The sequence below is a fragment of the Haemaphysalis longicornis genome, unplaced genomic scaffold (genome assembly GCF_048455015.1).
Source record: "Haemaphysalis longicornis isolate Haplotype H1 unplaced genomic scaffold, Haemaphysalis longicornis Haplotype H1 scaffold_4, whole genome shotgun sequence".
In the NCBI taxonomy this organism is placed as follows: Eukaryota; Metazoa; Arthropoda; class Arachnida; order Ixodida; family Ixodidae; genus Haemaphysalis; species Haemaphysalis longicornis.
This window is the reverse complement of record NW_027526361.1, coordinates 60,915,027-60,931,735: the sequence shown is the minus strand read 5'-3', so window position 1 is coordinate 60,931,735 and position 16,709 is coordinate 60,915,027. Positions and strand designations below refer to the sequence as shown.

Below are 16,709 nucleotides of genomic sequence, written 5' to 3'. Positions count from 1 at the left end.
GCTTCACGCACTATGATATGCACACTTCCGCGAGATGAACAAAAGCATGAGCTCTAGGATAACTTAAGTTAGCGAAGAAGACCACCGGGCCGTAACTGGTTGGATACATCATTCACGAACGCGAACGTTGAGGACAGCTGTGGGAGTGTACAGAAGCACTGGTCCGACAGGGCGCGTACTATCAAGATACATTCAAACACAAACTACGGATCACGTGGCTTTCTGTACGTGCTACAAAGGGCGATAATGCTCAGTAGGAGTAAATTAAGAGAGTTCGTCTCCAACCTTTGTATGAAAGGACCATCTTTCAGCGTGAGGACATTTTGATTCCCGCCGTTGCGGCCAAAACAAGACAACCGGGCAGCATCGCTTGTGCAGGCGAACTCGTGAACATTCCGATAGCATTTCTTTTTGTCGGGCTCTGTGCATGAAATTGAAAAATAATAGAATATACTGACGTGCGTTGATGCATGTGCATTGACGAAATGAGATAAGGGAAACGCGAACGGGTGCCCCACGCGGCGGTGGCCCAAACCAAAATGTTCACACGCCGAGCAACCCGGCGGCCAAGGCTGCTCGGCGCAACGATTATAGAACCTTGTTTCTATAACCGTTGGCTCGGCGTGTGAACTGCGCAATAGTCGGGAACGACCCCACAACCCTACACACAGATGCTACCCCCTACACACGGCGCGCCGGCCACGTAGCCATCATTGCCGCCACTACTACCATAACCTCAATCGATGTCGCTGAAGAAATTTAATAGCTATTGCCCTGGCCGCCACTTCCTGCCACAAACCAGTCACTATCCTCACCGATTCGCAGACAGCCTGCCGAAACTACCACATTGGCCACCTCTCTCGATCAGCCCTACTCATCCTCAAAAACTGCTCGACGACCCCTGACACCGCATCGTCTGGGCTCCTGGACATGGCGCCATTCCCGGCAATGAAGCGGCTAACGCTGCGGCTCGTGATCTGATACATCGAGCCGTTGCCGACAGTGGCCAATGTCTACCCCCTCAAGCTCAACCCCACCCATTGAGTGGACACACAGATTCTCGCCCAATACAGCAAACTCGCCGCAGCCTCCCACAGCCACACTGGCGCCTCTCCAGAGAGGAAGCTACAACTTGGGGACGTCTCCAGACGCACACCTACCCACATACCACCCGCCTCCACCTTATCTTCCCCACCCCACAACCTTCCCTCTGTGCTTCTATAGAGTCCCGAGCCTGGCACAAATTTAAGTTTGGGCGCGCCAACGCACTCCATACTTGCCTCAACTTCCCAACACCACCTTCGGGCAGTGGAGGGATTCCCTGGCCAGCCCATACCCGCATACCCAGCTCAAACTGGAGGAGGAGGAGGAAAAAACTTTATTCAAACGCAACATTAAGCGTCGAGAATGTCCCGGGCCAGGTTCACCAACGCCAACTGGTCCGAGAGCTGGTCCGAGGCTAGCCAAGTCCGCCACGTTGAAGGAGGTGGGTGGGGAAAATGTGGGGATTGAATTGCAATGGGGCAAGCGAAAATGCAGTGTTCTAAATTAGCGTATGGTTCGGGACAATTGGGACATGCTGGTGAGTGTCGGATACGATAGAGGAAGGAACGAGCAGGTGTAAGGATGGTATTTAACTGTACGCGTCGAAGAATGCGTAGTTGCGTGGTTGTTAGAGATTTGTCTGGAACAGGAAGTGTACGAAGAGTTTCTCTGATGTTCTTGTAGTGAAGCTTTATTTCTTGTTTGTAGTGGAGAGTAGTGTCCCACGTCGGTGGATAAGGCCAGGGAATCCCAGGCGCCCGGTGCAGAAGTTCGCGGGCGAGGTTATGCACAACCTCATTGCCTGGGATTCCAGCGTGACCAGGAATCCACGTCAGTGTGACAGTGTGGGGACGTAGCTTTGTTAAGGCTTGGCGTAGATCATACTGCAGTTCTTCAGGAATCCTACCCATGTGAATGGCGCGAATAGCTTGCATTGAATCAGTGTATATGGTATATCCTGAGGGGTTAGGGGGCCGTAATGAGAGGTCCTGGATACTGGTGATTATTGGGAGAGTCTCTAGAGTCGCTGTAGGTGGGGGATTAGTGAAAGGACCAAGGGTGTGTGTCACTACTTCATTGCCACTTGCGATGGAATATGCGGCTGCTCCGACGTGCGTCCGTGATGCATCCGTGTAGACTATCGTAGAATCAATTGGATGGACATGATTGACAACGCGAGCACATCGTCTCCCTGGATTGGTATCAGCTGCAACGTTTTTTGGGATGGGAGCTATCCTGAGGTTATCTGGGAGCGGCGCAGGAGGGGTGATGACAGGCAAGTCAATAGGCTTGAGAGCAACTTGGTGAAGGATCCAGTGTCCTTGTTTTGTGCTAGAAAGACGCGCCATTTGCCGGTCTTTATGTTGTTGTATAAGATCTCCCAGAGGCAAGAACAGCCCCGTAGAGTATAGGCGCTGAGTGGACGTATTAATTGGAACGTTGAGGGCGGTCTTATACAGTGTATGAAGTGCAACCTCAATCTGATGTCTTTGGGGACAAGTCAGAGAAAGATATGGAATTGTATAAAGAAGTTTACTTAAAGCTAAGGCATGTACTAGCTGCCTAACTTGACCCTCATGTAGCCCCGCGTGCTTGTTGACAATGCGGCGCACTAAATGGGTAAGCTGATGGCAAACTTTAACTGTTGCAGCCACATTAGCCTGATTAGATGATTCATGGATATGCAGTCCAAGAATTCGGCAGGATATTACGCGAGGGATGGGGTGACCTACCATTGTGAGTGTGATCAGGTGATTGTGTTCTCGCTGATAGCGAGTTTTCGAAATGAGCAGCAATTCGGACTTTTCAGGTGCGGGAGACAGGCCTACAGTGTCGAGATACCTAGTGACTGCATCGATACCTTGCTGCAAGGTGTCCTGCACTGACCCAGGAGACCCAGATGTGCACCAAAGAGTAAGGTCGTCTGCGTAGAATGTATGTTTGAGGTTCGGGATCGATGCTAAAATACGGGACAGGGGCGCCATTCCGAGGTTAAAAAGGGTGGGTGAGAGAATAGCACCCTGTGGAGTACCACGCGTGATGGGAAAAGGATCGGAGACCGAATCAGGGAGACGGAACTTGGCCGTGCGGTCGCGCAGAAATGCAGCAATGTAACCGTACATTTTCGGCCCACAGCCGGTAGAAGCAAGTATATTTAGGAGAGGATCATGGGCAAGGTTATCGAAGGCTTTGCGCACATCCAGGGTCACTATGGCCTGTATCTGGGAAGGAGGAGGAGGGTCAAAGTCATGAGCTAGGAGGAAAAAGAGGTCTTGGGTAGACACACCCTTGCGGAAACCAATTTGTTGAGGAGGAAAGAAATCTGTGGACTCAAAATAGGCCTCAAGTCGATTGAGAACCATCCTTTCCATGGTCTTTCCCAGGCAAGAAGTTAGAGAGATTGGGCGGAGATTTTCAAGGGAAGATTTTTTGCCTGGCTTAGGTAGTAGGGTAATAAGGGATTGCTTCCAGGACGATGGGAGGGTGCCTTCTTCCCAGTGGGAGTTTATAATGCCCAGAAAATGTTCCTTGTCCTTGTCGGATAGGTTTCGTATAAGTGTATACGTAATCTGATCCTCACCTGGGGCCGACTTTCGCTTTAGTTGTTCTAGCGCCCACTCGAGATCCCAAAGGGTGAAAGGCTCATCGAGTTCTGCATTGGAGGCGCCCATGTAGTTTGGATAAAGGCTAGGTAGAGGAGGAGGAATATAAAGGTCGCGGAGCTGGGTTGCTAAGGCGTCCGATCCCAGCAATGAATGGTGCTTCTCAAGAGTGGGAACAGGAGCCGGATGAGGCCCGAGGAGCTTTCTGAGTAGGTGCCAGGTTCTTTTCTGATCCAGGCTGCCGTTGATGCTGTTACAAATTTCATTCCATTGATTCCTGGCCAGCGTAGCACAGTGCTCTTTGATATGCTCCGTTAATTCAGCGACGCGCTCGGCTAGCCGACTATTATTTGGTTGGGTGCGAAGGGCGCGCAAGAGTCGTTTTCTCCTCTTCCAGATACGGACAAGATAAGGGTCTGGGTTGTCTGATGGGGCTGAAGTGAAACATTCCTGTGTGGCTTGTTTGTGGGCCTGTTTTAGTGCTTTAGTCCAGTTCTTGAGATTACCATTCGTCTGAGAGGTGTCGCGAATGTCACGAAAGATTTTCCAGTTTGTGAGCGAAATTTTACGTTTAGGTGATCGGATACAGGTAGGGATAGTGATTTGAATAATGTAATGATCACTTAGTAGTCTTTCATCTGTAACATTCCAGATGACATCTCGCGCTCCCCGGCCTGCCGTGAGGTCTGGCATGGTCGACTGTTGATGTTTGTTACCCTCGCGAGTAATGGAATCGGGGTTGTTGTAAACTGTCATTTGAGGCCAGGTCGTAAGGTGCGTGGGTAACCCCAAATAACGTGCGGGGCATTAAAGTTCCCACCTATAATGAAGTCGCAGTCGCGATACAACCTTGAACTAAAGTGAATAAGTGGCTTGAAAAGTGTGTACTCTTTAGGGGGATTATAAAAATTTAGGATAGACAACGGGCGAGAGTGTTCTGGGTACATAGTAAACGCAGTGAGATACCGCTCAAGACGGGAGGGTACATCGATGACCTCAAATCGAAGATCCCGGCGAATGTATGTGCTAACTAATGGGGCACTATCGCTGTCGTAAGCCGCATGTAGGACACGGTAGCCAGGAATACCTTTAAGAGCACGCGATTCCTGTATAAGAATTACATGAGGTTGCGAAGGCAAAGTCAAAAGCCATTGGATTAAGAGGGTTCGATTGGTGTTAAGGTTTCTACAGTTCCACTGTACAATGTGGGTGTTGTTGTTGTCTGCCATCGTTAAGCTACGTTAGCCCGCTTCTCGGGAGGGTTGGAAGCGGATGCAGCAGCTTCTTCGGTGGATATAGGTGGACGGGGACGTTTGAGTGAATTGGTGAGGAATTCCATGCGTTCGTCATCCTGTAGAATATTACTAAGGAGAGAGTGCATGAGCTCGAAGGCTTGGCGAATGGCAGAAATTTCTTCGGCGAGATACCAAAGTATCGGGTCATTCCGGTCTTTTATGTGCTGCAAATAATTGTCAGATGTGATGACTGGTGTGGGATTTGGAGATGTGTAAGAGATAGGGATGGACGGGGGAGGGGGAAGGGACCTCGGCTCACCCGCTGGTAGAAGCGTAGCCGGCTTGAGAAGTGGACGTGGTGGAGCTGACTTCTCCTGAACTTCCAGATGCCAGGGATTGGGTCGAGGAGGTCTTGCAGCCTCCTGTTGGGCTGGGGGTAGTGGGGGGAAGTCATCACGGTTGGCAGTTTGTTGGAGCTGCACATGCTTCTGGTTGGTGCGACCAGATGACAACTGCCAAGTAGTCGATGTTTGCTTTGGAGCGAACTGCCGGGACTTAGATAATTTTCTGTGTTCTTCGGGTTGTGATGTTTCCAGCTTGATCCGGAGGCTTTTCCTGCGCTCGTATGCGGCTTTGTGGCTCTTTTGATCTTGCTGCTTTTGTACGGGGCAGGTGTTGTCAAAGGTCGGATGGTTTCCTCCGCAGTGGAAGCAATGGGCGGAGCAACGATGCGGTTCATCCTGTGCGTTGAGCTTGGTTGAGCAGGTGGGGCAGCGTTGATATGCCGGAGGGTGAGGGCAGTTCAGCATCCGATGTCCATATTCGCGGCACCTATTGCACTTCAGGGCATTGGGTCTCTCAGGTTTGCATCTATACAAGACGCGGCGGAAGAGAACGTTGTGGGGTACATGGGTGCCCTCGAAGGTTATTAACACCGACTCAGTCTCTCCCATCATGCGGGCAGACAGGATGGTCGCATGCCACGATTCAAGGCTTTCTAAAAGTTGGTCGTCGGAAAGTCCTTTCTCAATCCCGTGGATGACGCCACGGCACGAAACCACGGGGGCCGTCACATAGGCTTTCACGATGTGAATGCACGCTTGAATAGACAACGTGGTGATAGCTGCTACCTTTCGGGCAGTGAATTCATTGGAGGTCTTGAGGAGGATAACATTCTGGCGGTACCGAACTTGGAGGGTCAAAGCCTGCTGCTCGTGTGGTGCCAAGTTTGCAGCTGAAGCAATTGCTTGAAGGATTTCGTAGTGTCTCACCTGGGCGATTTTGAGCGTGTTTGGCGTTCTGATGATGACGGTCTTCAAGGTTGCGATTGGTGCTGCGGGAATCTTTGGCTTGGCTTTCCTCGTAATGGTAGTCCAGTCCCTCGCGTCGATGTCTTCTTCGATGGAATGAGCGGGTTCTTCAGCGAGGAGAGCGCGTGCTTCGGATGGAGATGCATCGGCGGCACGTGGCGGCGGCGGCAGTGGCGGCGATCGCGCCGTTGCCATGGCAGCAGATTGGAACTCCGTTGTTAGGCTTAGCGGGCGTCGGGCATGACTGCTGCCTTCGGGAGGTCGGTTTGCAGTGTAAAAACGGTCAAATACGGCACTTAAAGTACGAAAATGATCCACGAGACTTGCCGAATAGTGTGAACTGGACGGTTCAGGTCACAGCGTCGATGACCTGGTAGGAAGAGCTTAGATTCTGCAGCTCGGTGTTGTGCCGTCTTTCCAAGCCGAAGACGATGATGATGATCGCTCAAACTGGTGCCCCGAGCAAGAACAGCCAGCCTTAGTCAAGGCATCCCGGACTAAGGACGAGGCGAGGCCCAGACACCAGCCTCTGCTCGACAAATAAATGTTTATTCTCTCTCGCACACGCCGAACGATAAGGTTGAAGACAAACCCTCGTAATTTATTCCTACTACGCATACGCGGCCCGTCGCCAAGATGCGCACCATGTACTGAAAGCCACGCGCTCCGTTGTTCGTATTTCAATGAATTGCGATAGTACATTTCGCACGAAAATAAGGAAAAGTTGTCGCGTTAAGCCTAATGCGTGCAAAGAGCAGCCCGTGGAAATTAGCCAGGCACGGGCCGCAAACTCACGCCATCCCAAAGAATGAACTGAGCACGGAGGCCAGCGCTCGTTTGCTGCCGCATTAAAGTGCAAATTTTGGCACTGGGTGCAGCCGCATTTGTTAGAGGCATGGATCAAGCTTATCCATGAGTGGCTCTTGCATTCCACGACGCCATGAACGCTTTAAAAAATAGACGTTGGAGAATTTGGAGCGCCATTCTTAGCAGGTTTTCCGAAGCCGGCAGCCTCTCACTGCGGTCGCCTGTAGGCCACACGTCTGTAGTAACCATGTGATGGAAACAGTAACACGTTTAAGACGAAAAAATGGCTGCGGCTCAGCTCAGCTAACCTCGTATAGGCAAAGCGAAAGCTTGGCTTTGTCTGGTTGAGTCTTGGTTTCACTTGGTTAACCTTTGATGTATACCTGTATTGCCGACCACGGCTCAAAGCCGTTCGGTCCCGTGCAACGCTCACAGAAGGAGGCCCGGCGAACGCGCCGTTCCTTTTCGCCGGGCGCGAGACGACCCAGCGGCGAATGAGTGGGAAGCTGCGGGGGTGGTCGGCTGCCTATCAGCTGATCGGCCGCTACCGCGGCGGTGGCCGCAGCTCAAAAGTGCAGAACGACTGAAAACGAGGCCTTGTGCGCAGCGCCAAAAGCGGGCCCGGCGAATCACGCGATGCGATTCGAGGTCTGTGTCGCCGGGCGTGTGTCTCCGGTGGAAAGTTTAACTTGAGCATCCTCCGCGAAACCGCTGGACGAAAGTAGTAAATAAAGCTTTGCTTTAAAAACAAGAACATCTCTGCTAACGTGAAAACTGAGGAGGGGCGAAACATGCAGTCTATAAGCGTATTCTTGGCGTTTTTCCTAAAGGAGATGAAACCGTTGGAGGGTAGAGGTATACAGCTTTGCTGTAAAAGTCTTGTGTCTTTGAAGCACGAAGCGTTCTAGCGCGAGGCGTAAACGAATGCCCCAGTGTTTCTTTAGTGCGCGTTACGAAGCGCTCTAGCGCGAGGCGTAAACGAGTTTTCTGGTGTTTTAGTACCGTGACTACATGAGACGAGGATTACGACGACGACGTGAGACGCCGACAGCCCGAGACCCTAAAGGGCTTCGCAAAAAAAAAAAAAAAAAAACGCGGGGTCCCGGCACGCTCGCTTCTGGCTTGGTTTGCATTTTAAAAAGCTTCGCGTTCCCCAATCGTCATAGTTTTGACAGAGGGGTAGTTGATTTTTTTCTTTCCCTTTTCTTCCTTTTTTTTCTTGTCCCCGCTGTGGCCATGCACGCCAGCGTGCGTACACGTCTATATGGCAAATGCTGCTCTAAACGTACATTTAGGGCAGTCGTGAATGCGGGGACAGAAGGTGCACGCGTCTTCATATAGATTCCCAGCTGAATCACTTCATGCAAGGGGACATAGCGCCGGGAACTTCAAGCTCGATTTGTCCTTCTTACCCTCCCCAAGCTATTTTTTACCCGCAAATTTCTCGTCGCATTCTCCCTCCCTCCAAAATTCTGAGTTGATTCTCTTAGTATTCTAATCGCAGTGATCAATTAAAATAGGATTTCGCTGCGTGATATCAGGACTGACAGCGGTGAGGCTAGAAATAAAGTTGAGGGTTTATTCCAAAACAAAATTTTCGGTGACTATAATAAAGACACGGCCACGGTTCCGCGCAAAGGCTTTCAGCGTGGCTTGTTTGCTCAGACGGAGACCTCGGACGCGTCTGCATCGCGCTGAAACGCAGCGAGGTTAACTCGGCTCCTACGCCAAGCAGAGACGTCAACTTTATTCTCGGCCGCACGCCTTGAGCATATACCGCGCGGCATAGAGCGCTTGCGCGCAGCCCGCTTTACACGTTTTGACAACAAAACGAAAGGTAGCGCAGCACAAGGATGCGGCGGGAGGACGGAGACAGAACCCGCCGCGGTGGCTCAGTGGCTAAGGCGTTGCGCTGCTGAGCACGAGGTCGCGGGTTTCCCGGCCGCGGCAGCCGCTTTTCTGATGGAGGCGAAAAGCAAAAACGCCCGTGTGTACGAGATTTCGGCGCACGTTAAAGATCCCCAGGTGGTCGAAATTAATCCGGAGCCCTTCACTACGGCGCGCCTCATCGCCTGCGTTGCGTCGGCGCGTTAAACCCCCACAATCAATCAATCAAGGACGGAGACAGAGCTCTGTATACGCTGCCCAGTAATATGTTCCAGAACGAGAAGCCTCAGCTTCCGGTTTCAAGTGCGAAGCACTTTGGGGGCTCGGCTTGTCGTCGTAGCTCGTCTGTGGTCACGACGTTACGCACTCAAAAGGAATGCTTCGAAAAGGTAACCGCTCTTCCTGGTCGGGATTGAACCAGGGTCTCCCGCGTTACGACGCTGACATCTATCCCGTTGCGCCACAAATCTTTACGCTGTGCCGTTGCTACGCAGGCTGACGTTGCTAAGCCGCAAATAAGCGCGCAGTAATATAAAATTAAAAAAAAATCATGACTTAACGCCTAAATTACTCCAAATTATTGAAAATTCAATCCAGTGTCTATTTATAGGCCTTTTCAGGAGCTGCGGAGCCTTCTCTTGACTACTTTCGGTATCGACGCCAGGCTGATGCTGGAATTACTCAAGAGAGGGCGCTCCAGCCCCTCTGGCGAATCAATGCTCCGCATTTTGACAGATTTCACGTCGAGTAGAACTGCTTTAATTTTTTTCTTTTAGGCACAGTCTTAATTTGCGACAAAATCTGTGATATAACACTACATTTTTACCTTCTGTAGACGGCATCTGAAACCAAATGACAGCGCGCACCTCGCTGGAGGTGGGCGCTGCACATCGACAGCTTTTCCGTTGAGTGGTGCTTTAATTTTTCAAAAGCGAGGCTTACATGACTAGGCGAAACGAAAATCTCGCGGTCCAGTGCAGGCAGAAAAGTCCTCCGGCGCGACTTCAAGCGCGTGCGCGAGTAAACTAGGTTGGAGAGGAGTTAGGAGTAATGGGACAGAGATTGGCTGGGCTTTTAGATGACGCAGCTACATGTGCACTCTCGTAACTACTGACACAGGTAAGCGGGAACGGCGATTCGGAGGATGCACATGGCCCCTTGGTCCGGTGGCATTAGCATATATATATATATATATATATATATATATATATATATATATATATATATACATATATATATATATATATAGTAAGGAAATGAGGGGCTCGTTGAGGAAATACAGAAACATAGGTTGGCAGTCTACAACGCCAAAGGAGGCATAGGGGTGTTGTTAGGCTCTATTTTTTACTACAGTTAATGAAGTTGATTTTTTTTAAATATAAGGAAGAAAGAAAGAAAGAAAAACACGCGCCCAGAGTGGGGACCGAAAAAATCTTAACTTCATTAACCGTAGTAAAAAAATAGAGCCTAACAACGCCCCTATGCCTCCTTTGGCGTTGTAGACTGCTGACCTATGTTTCTGTGTATATATATATATATATATATATATGTGTGTGTGTGTGTGTGTGTGTGTGTGTGTGTGTGTGTGTGTGTGTGTGTGTGTGTGTACAAAGAAAAAAACGCCGCCTGTAAAGAGCGCACCACCGCAGATATGGCATTATAACAGTGAAGCCGGCTTTCGCGCCGCTCGAGTGTGAGCACAAGGGGTATTGCACTCCTTACTATAGCGTTTTAAATGTGATAGTCTTTCTTGTGCTACTAAAACGCAAGAGAATCGGCGCAGCTTGCACTACTGGTGCAAGGCTTGAAGAATAGCGGAACTGGGATCGACCTATCTTCTGCCCCCCTGGGATCCGCTGCCAGTGTGGGGGCCGGCCGGAACGGCCTTGTAATATGCGGCTAATCTTGGTCTCACCCCTCAACACTTAGCCTAGCCTAGCAAGAACACCGCAAAACCCAACTTTGCTAAAACAGCAAAACTTATCAAAACAGGAAGAAACTAGGCAACCCCCAGCTCCGCTTTTTTTCCAACCTTGCACCATTGGAGCAAGCTGCGCCATATTTTTTTTATTTGGCAGTATTCTTAGCTTAGTAGCCTGGAGTTAGGTGTGTTCGGTCCAAAATGTTTCCCCACGATTTTCGTGCTGCATGGCTTTTCGTTGTTTGAAAAATGACTGTCGCTATGTATGTGCCTTCCATAATTGCGAGCTAGACGACAAAGTGTATACACGGGCAACACGTTTCCGAACTACTACAATTTGTGGTGAGGTTCATACATGTCAACATTGCTGGGCACACAGGTAGTCTTGGACAGGTTTAAGGCAAAACCCAAGTACGTACTCAAAAATTACAACTTAGTTTTAATTGAATGTTTATGTCTGATTGGTTTTTGAAAACTCCTGGTTAAAAAGAAAACAGCAACGCATGCGTTGCTGTTTTCTTTTCAACCAGGAGTCTGCATGCAGACAGCCGAGATAAAGGCAGAACAAAAATTGCTGTAAAGGCAGAACAAAAACTGCTGTGGTTTAGCTTTGGTTAATCCTTGTTGATAGCGAAAGCTTCGCACGTCTCCGTTCCCTCCTCGCCTATCTCTGCACTGCCGCCTATCTCTCCCCGCCATCGGGCCGCTGCTCCGTGCCGGGCATTTGCGGAAGGGGGTGTGATTTGACCTCTTGCTCTCAAGGTCAAAACTGGTCACCCCGTGAAGACTGCCCGAGGTAGCGTAGTGTAGCTTTCACTACAAAACAAAATATACAGAAAAAAGATGGGGTTTCGGTTAGAAAACGGCGTCGACTGTATATGCGAGATAATAGTAGAAGACAAAGAATTTTTAAAATATATTCTATTGGGCGCTGTCGCGAGCAGTGACAGACACAACAAAAACGAAACACCATGATACTTGGCTCCACCGGCGCCGACAACTGCGGGCGGAAGGTTTAAACCACACAGATCTGCTTAGCTCCACCTGGTCGCAGCGAATACGCTTGAACAATAAATGTTACGCACTGTATATGACAATAGTTTCGGCCCAGCATTTGCCCCCCTCCCCCCCCCCCCCCCTCCTTGCCGACATGCAGAGCTGCTGCGCGACTTGTTTGTTGAAACGTACATGAAACACAATGCGCTAGTTTGGCTCCGAACAACCAAGGAAACGAGTAAGAAAGAAAGCGAGACAGGAGGGACGCAAGGAATGAAGTCAGCGTGAAGGAGGCTGACGAGTCAGCGAGTGCCAGCAAGCTCGAGGGAGGTTAATTCAAATTTCATAAAAAAACTAAATTTTGACCTAGCTGTAGTAAGTGAACCGTGCCCAGATTCGTAAATTTGCACTAATTATTAACCGCTAACCAGTCACAAACCAGGGTATGCGATAGAAGCCTGCGAGGATGCAAGCATAGGGGCGCTGGCTTGCACTTAACACACGCATCCGGACGAGCACACGAAGGAGTTTTACAGTTCTAGGATGGGTCGTTTGTACGACCCATCTTAAAACACTTGTTTTTAACCATATCCCGCTCAAAAGCAGGGCTGAGGGTATCGCGCGGGGACGTCGAATGCGGAAACTCGGCCGCGGGAGCGTGACGCAACTCTGGCCTCGCTATTACGAGCGGCGGCAATAATTTCTTGCTTCGCTTACACACTATTTGGCACAAAACTGCGCCAACTTAAACGCGCTCGCTCGCTCGCTTCCTCGCGGCCAACAAAAGTTCGTGTTTACCACCCGCCGCTTTTATGCCCTCCCTAAATGATAGGGTGCTGTTTTTAGCAACGAGTTTGGCTGCGTCTCGGCGTCACCCCCAAAGAACAAGGCCCTCTGCCTTCCGCCTCCGCGAACCTCTTCATGTCATCGCTTGGTATGGGAGGCTCTGTCCGATGGCGTCTTCTTTCAGGTTGACTTTGTCGAAATCACATTTATTCCCTCCATCCCTCATCTAATTTTATAGACGTTTTCATTTCTTAAGCCTTGATACCACCTTCGCCGGTTCGAGGCTGGGCTGGGCATGCGCAGTAAGCCCATTATGTCGATTGCGCCAGTTAAACAGGCGCAGTGATAAGAATGGCTGCTCCCTGGGCGAAGAAGCCGAAAAGGCCTATTGCACCAGCCTGGCCGTCGAGATAGGATTCGACGTCTCCCGCCGCATCAAATTAAAGCCCTTTATGTTCCTTATCGTTTGCGTTTTTTTTTTTTGTCGCGTAACCATTTGCTGCTTAGGCCTTACCTCACTGAGGTAGCGGCAGCCTAAAAGCACAGCTCAATCGCGTACCGCATGCCCTACGCGGCTCCAGGGCCTTTTATTCACGCCGGGGGTGATGGTTCTTTCCTCCCTCCGCCCTCTCTCGAGGTGCCTAAAAGCGGCGGACCCTGTGCCAAAACTGCACTGGGTAACGCGTGCAGGGGCCCTATTTTCGTGCGGCATGCCGCCCAGTCTACTTTGGCGGCAAGCGCCGCTGCCGTGGACGCGCCCGCTCTCCTTGCAACGTATTCCCTCTTGGCAGATATACACGCCAGGAGAGATTCACCACAAAGCAGATACAAATCAACGTGACTCATGCCTCCCGCCGTATTTTGTCCCCATCGAGTGATCGGAAATTTTAGCTGCGTGCCGCACACTGTCATACTTCTTTATTTAATGCTCAGAACGTTAAATCTAAGAAAACGTTTTCTTCCCATCGTCGCCTGCATCTTCCCAGCATCTCCCTCTGCATTTTTTTATCCCCCTCAACGTTGCAGTTTCGGAGGACGCCAATTCCCAGTGATCCACATTGATCGCTCCCGCGCCGATCTGCCCGGGATTAACTTTTCCCGAATTGAAATTCTTCTTACTAACATCGCATCTTATACGCGCCACATTCAGCTGACGCGCCAGCCCCTTCATTCTCATCTCTGTAGACACTCATCATGATGGTGATGTGCCCGCTCGGGACATCACCGGTTTCTCCTCGCGATTGAACCATGGCCTTTCTATATATATATATATATATATATATATATATATATATATATATATATATATATATATATATATATATATATATATATATATATATATATATATATATAAACAGTGATGGGGACGAGACGAGATCAATGATACCTGAGGCAAAGTAAAACTCAGGGGGCCTTCCAACACATCGTGGATGGGTATAACATGTAACAAAACAATGGCGGTTACTGATGAATCTTTCCATGGTGTATAATGCACACGGTAGTAAAGTACACAAAAAGAACAAAAACAGTGAACAAAATGTTCAAACGCAAGAAGGTTAAGCACCAGTTTAGCCGCTTTGCATGTCATGAATGAACAATTCGGTCCCTCGAGTGAGCGAGACCTTCGTTCCCCGAGCATATCGTGCTAAACGTTTACACTGCAGGGCGCAGTTTGCGACGGGCGGAGGTGGTTGGGCGGGGAGCGCGCGCGCAAGCGGCCTCACGAGCAGGCCGGCATGACAGCACGCGTCGTTGAACAGCGCATTGTCTCGCTTTAGGGAGGCGGCGAGCACGTCGACCCGTCGTCTGGCCTCGCTGCCACGCATGGGCGACGCCACCGAGCGCTCACATGCCCGTACACTTGGGCGGCAGTAGTCAAAATGTCTGCCGTCTCTATTCGCCCCTATTACTGGCCGACGAGACGCGCAGTGAGTGCGGCATGCGGCAAGGTGCCCCGGAACGGTGCCTTCGGGGAGAAAGATTACGATTGTTAACAGCGGAGCCGTTTAAGCTTGAGCTTAATACGTTGACATTAGCCAAAAAAGAAAATAAAGAGAAAAAAAAAACACGCCTGTAAAGGGTGCACCACCGCTGATAGGGTATTATAACGGTGAAGCCAGCTTTAGCACCTGCTCAAGCGTGAGCACAAGGGGCATATGCGTACGCGCCCCCACTTACTATAGCGTTTTAAATGTGATAGTCTTTCTTGGGCTACTAAAACGCGAGAAAATTGGCGCAGCTTGCACTAGTGGTGCAAGGCTGGAGAAACAGCAGGGGTGGACTTGACCCATCTTTTCCCACCCTGGGGTCCGCTGTCAGTGTGGGGGACCGACCGGAACGGCCTTGTAAAATCTGGCCAAACTTGGCCTCACCCCTCAGCACTTAGCCTAGCCTAGCGCGAACATCGCAAAACCTAACAAATCTTAGCAAAGCTTAGAAATACCTACACTGTAAAAACTGGCCGTCACTTTTACGGCCAAGTGACCGTGATTTTTTACAGGGAGTCGACGTAAATGGTGAAGACTGTTGTTTCGCTGTCAACTCGGTGGGAGAGGGGATAGAACAAGGAGCGAAAGGAAACAAACAAACTGATTTCGGTAATACAGCACTCTGATTGGCCGCCCCAGGCGACTCTCGCAGTCGCCGGTGGGGCCTTTTGCTTTTTTTCTTGTTCGACGCCGGATTGTCGAAGAATGCTTCCTTTCGTAGGGGACCCTTCCGAGCGGCAGCGCTGCCTGTTGCGGGGGTGGGGAGTGGGGGCCTTTCCAGGGACACTTCCTTTGTCTCCCGTCGCGGCGGCCGCCGCAGTCCGCGCGATCGGGGAAGGAGGAAGGAAGGGACATTTTCTTCTGTTTTCGGAAAGCGTCTGGGTTGGCCTCCTTTCCTGTGTCGGGGGCTCACACATACTTCTTTGAAACTGCGACGGAGCAAACGTCTCTTTTCTGGTCTCCTTCAGCAAGCAGCCATGCGCACGGAGCTGCAGCAACAGAGCAAGTGCATCTGATAGCGGTAAGTGAACGATTTACCGCATCAAGAGATTTTTCCTCGCAAAAAAAATAATAATAAATAAAATCTGCGAACGCAATAATTGTGAGGCTAGTTCAAGTGTGCAGAGTATATTGGCTCGAATACTATGAGGACCGTCGTGTCAGAAACTGGAACCGTGTTTCTGCATCTGTAGCTTGAACAGGGCAGCACGCTCGTCGGTGCGAGCGGTCGGCGAGGGATAAACTGCGCCGTGAGAACGATGACCACCACGGCGCCGGCCGCTGCACGGCCTGGAGCTTTTACTTTTTCTAGCCCTTTTTAATTGCCCCCAAACAGGAAACGCGTTTGCGTTTTGATGAATTTTGTCTCCAACTGACACAGTTTCGAAATGTCGACATGGGAAGAAATGGGCGGGAATAGACAGCGGCTGATTTCGGCACCGCAGTAGGCGGGCGTTTCGTTAAGTGCACGACGCGTATGCATTGTTTTAATATAATTTTGCGTGAAACAACGCTTTTGATCGTGCCCACGCACCCGCCGAAACTCGGTAATAAGCAATGACTTGTCGCTTGTTCCGAAAGTTGGGGTGGGGAAGGGTAGGGGGGCTGTCGACTCTTTCACCGGGTCGTGCAAAGGGCAGAAAGCGAGCAGACTAACGACTGCTTAAACTTGACGGGCCAAGAGCTTCTGGACACATGTAAACTCTGCGCGTCTTTTTTCTCGTGCGTCGCCTTCTTGTGCAAAGTACGCATAACTGTTACTCGCGATCGTTGCATCGCTCGTTCAACTGCGACGGTGTGTAAGTGCAGTAATTTTGTCGCCATGCAGGCTCGAAGATGGGTGGACTCCAGCGGGCCTTCATAGCAGTAGACGGACACGACAGCATCACCACAACAATACTGTGAAGCAGGAAGTGTCACCCGTCATCGTGGATTCTTCATGTTCAACGTTTGTTACCGACACGGCCACCCTCACTCTGACGATTGAGTTTGCAAAGGTAAATGAGTGTGGAGCAACTTCATCTCGATAACGGTTAATGTTTTATTAACTTTCTCATCGCTGCGGCCACGTACTAAAGAAAGCTACTGTGACTTTCTGGCAGCTTCCTTTGTTCTGTGGTTACACAGCG

The 16,709-nt window shown here is 50.4% G+C and overlaps 1 protein-coding gene across 2 annotated transcripts in view; it reads right to left on the bottom strand.

Annotated features, from left to right (window-relative positions):
- Qvr (glycosylphosphatidylinositol-anchored protein quiver) overlaps positions 1-16,709 on the bottom strand; it is a 44,184-nt gene that overhangs the window by 13,155 nt on the left and 14,320 nt on the right. The window lies entirely within an intron of this gene.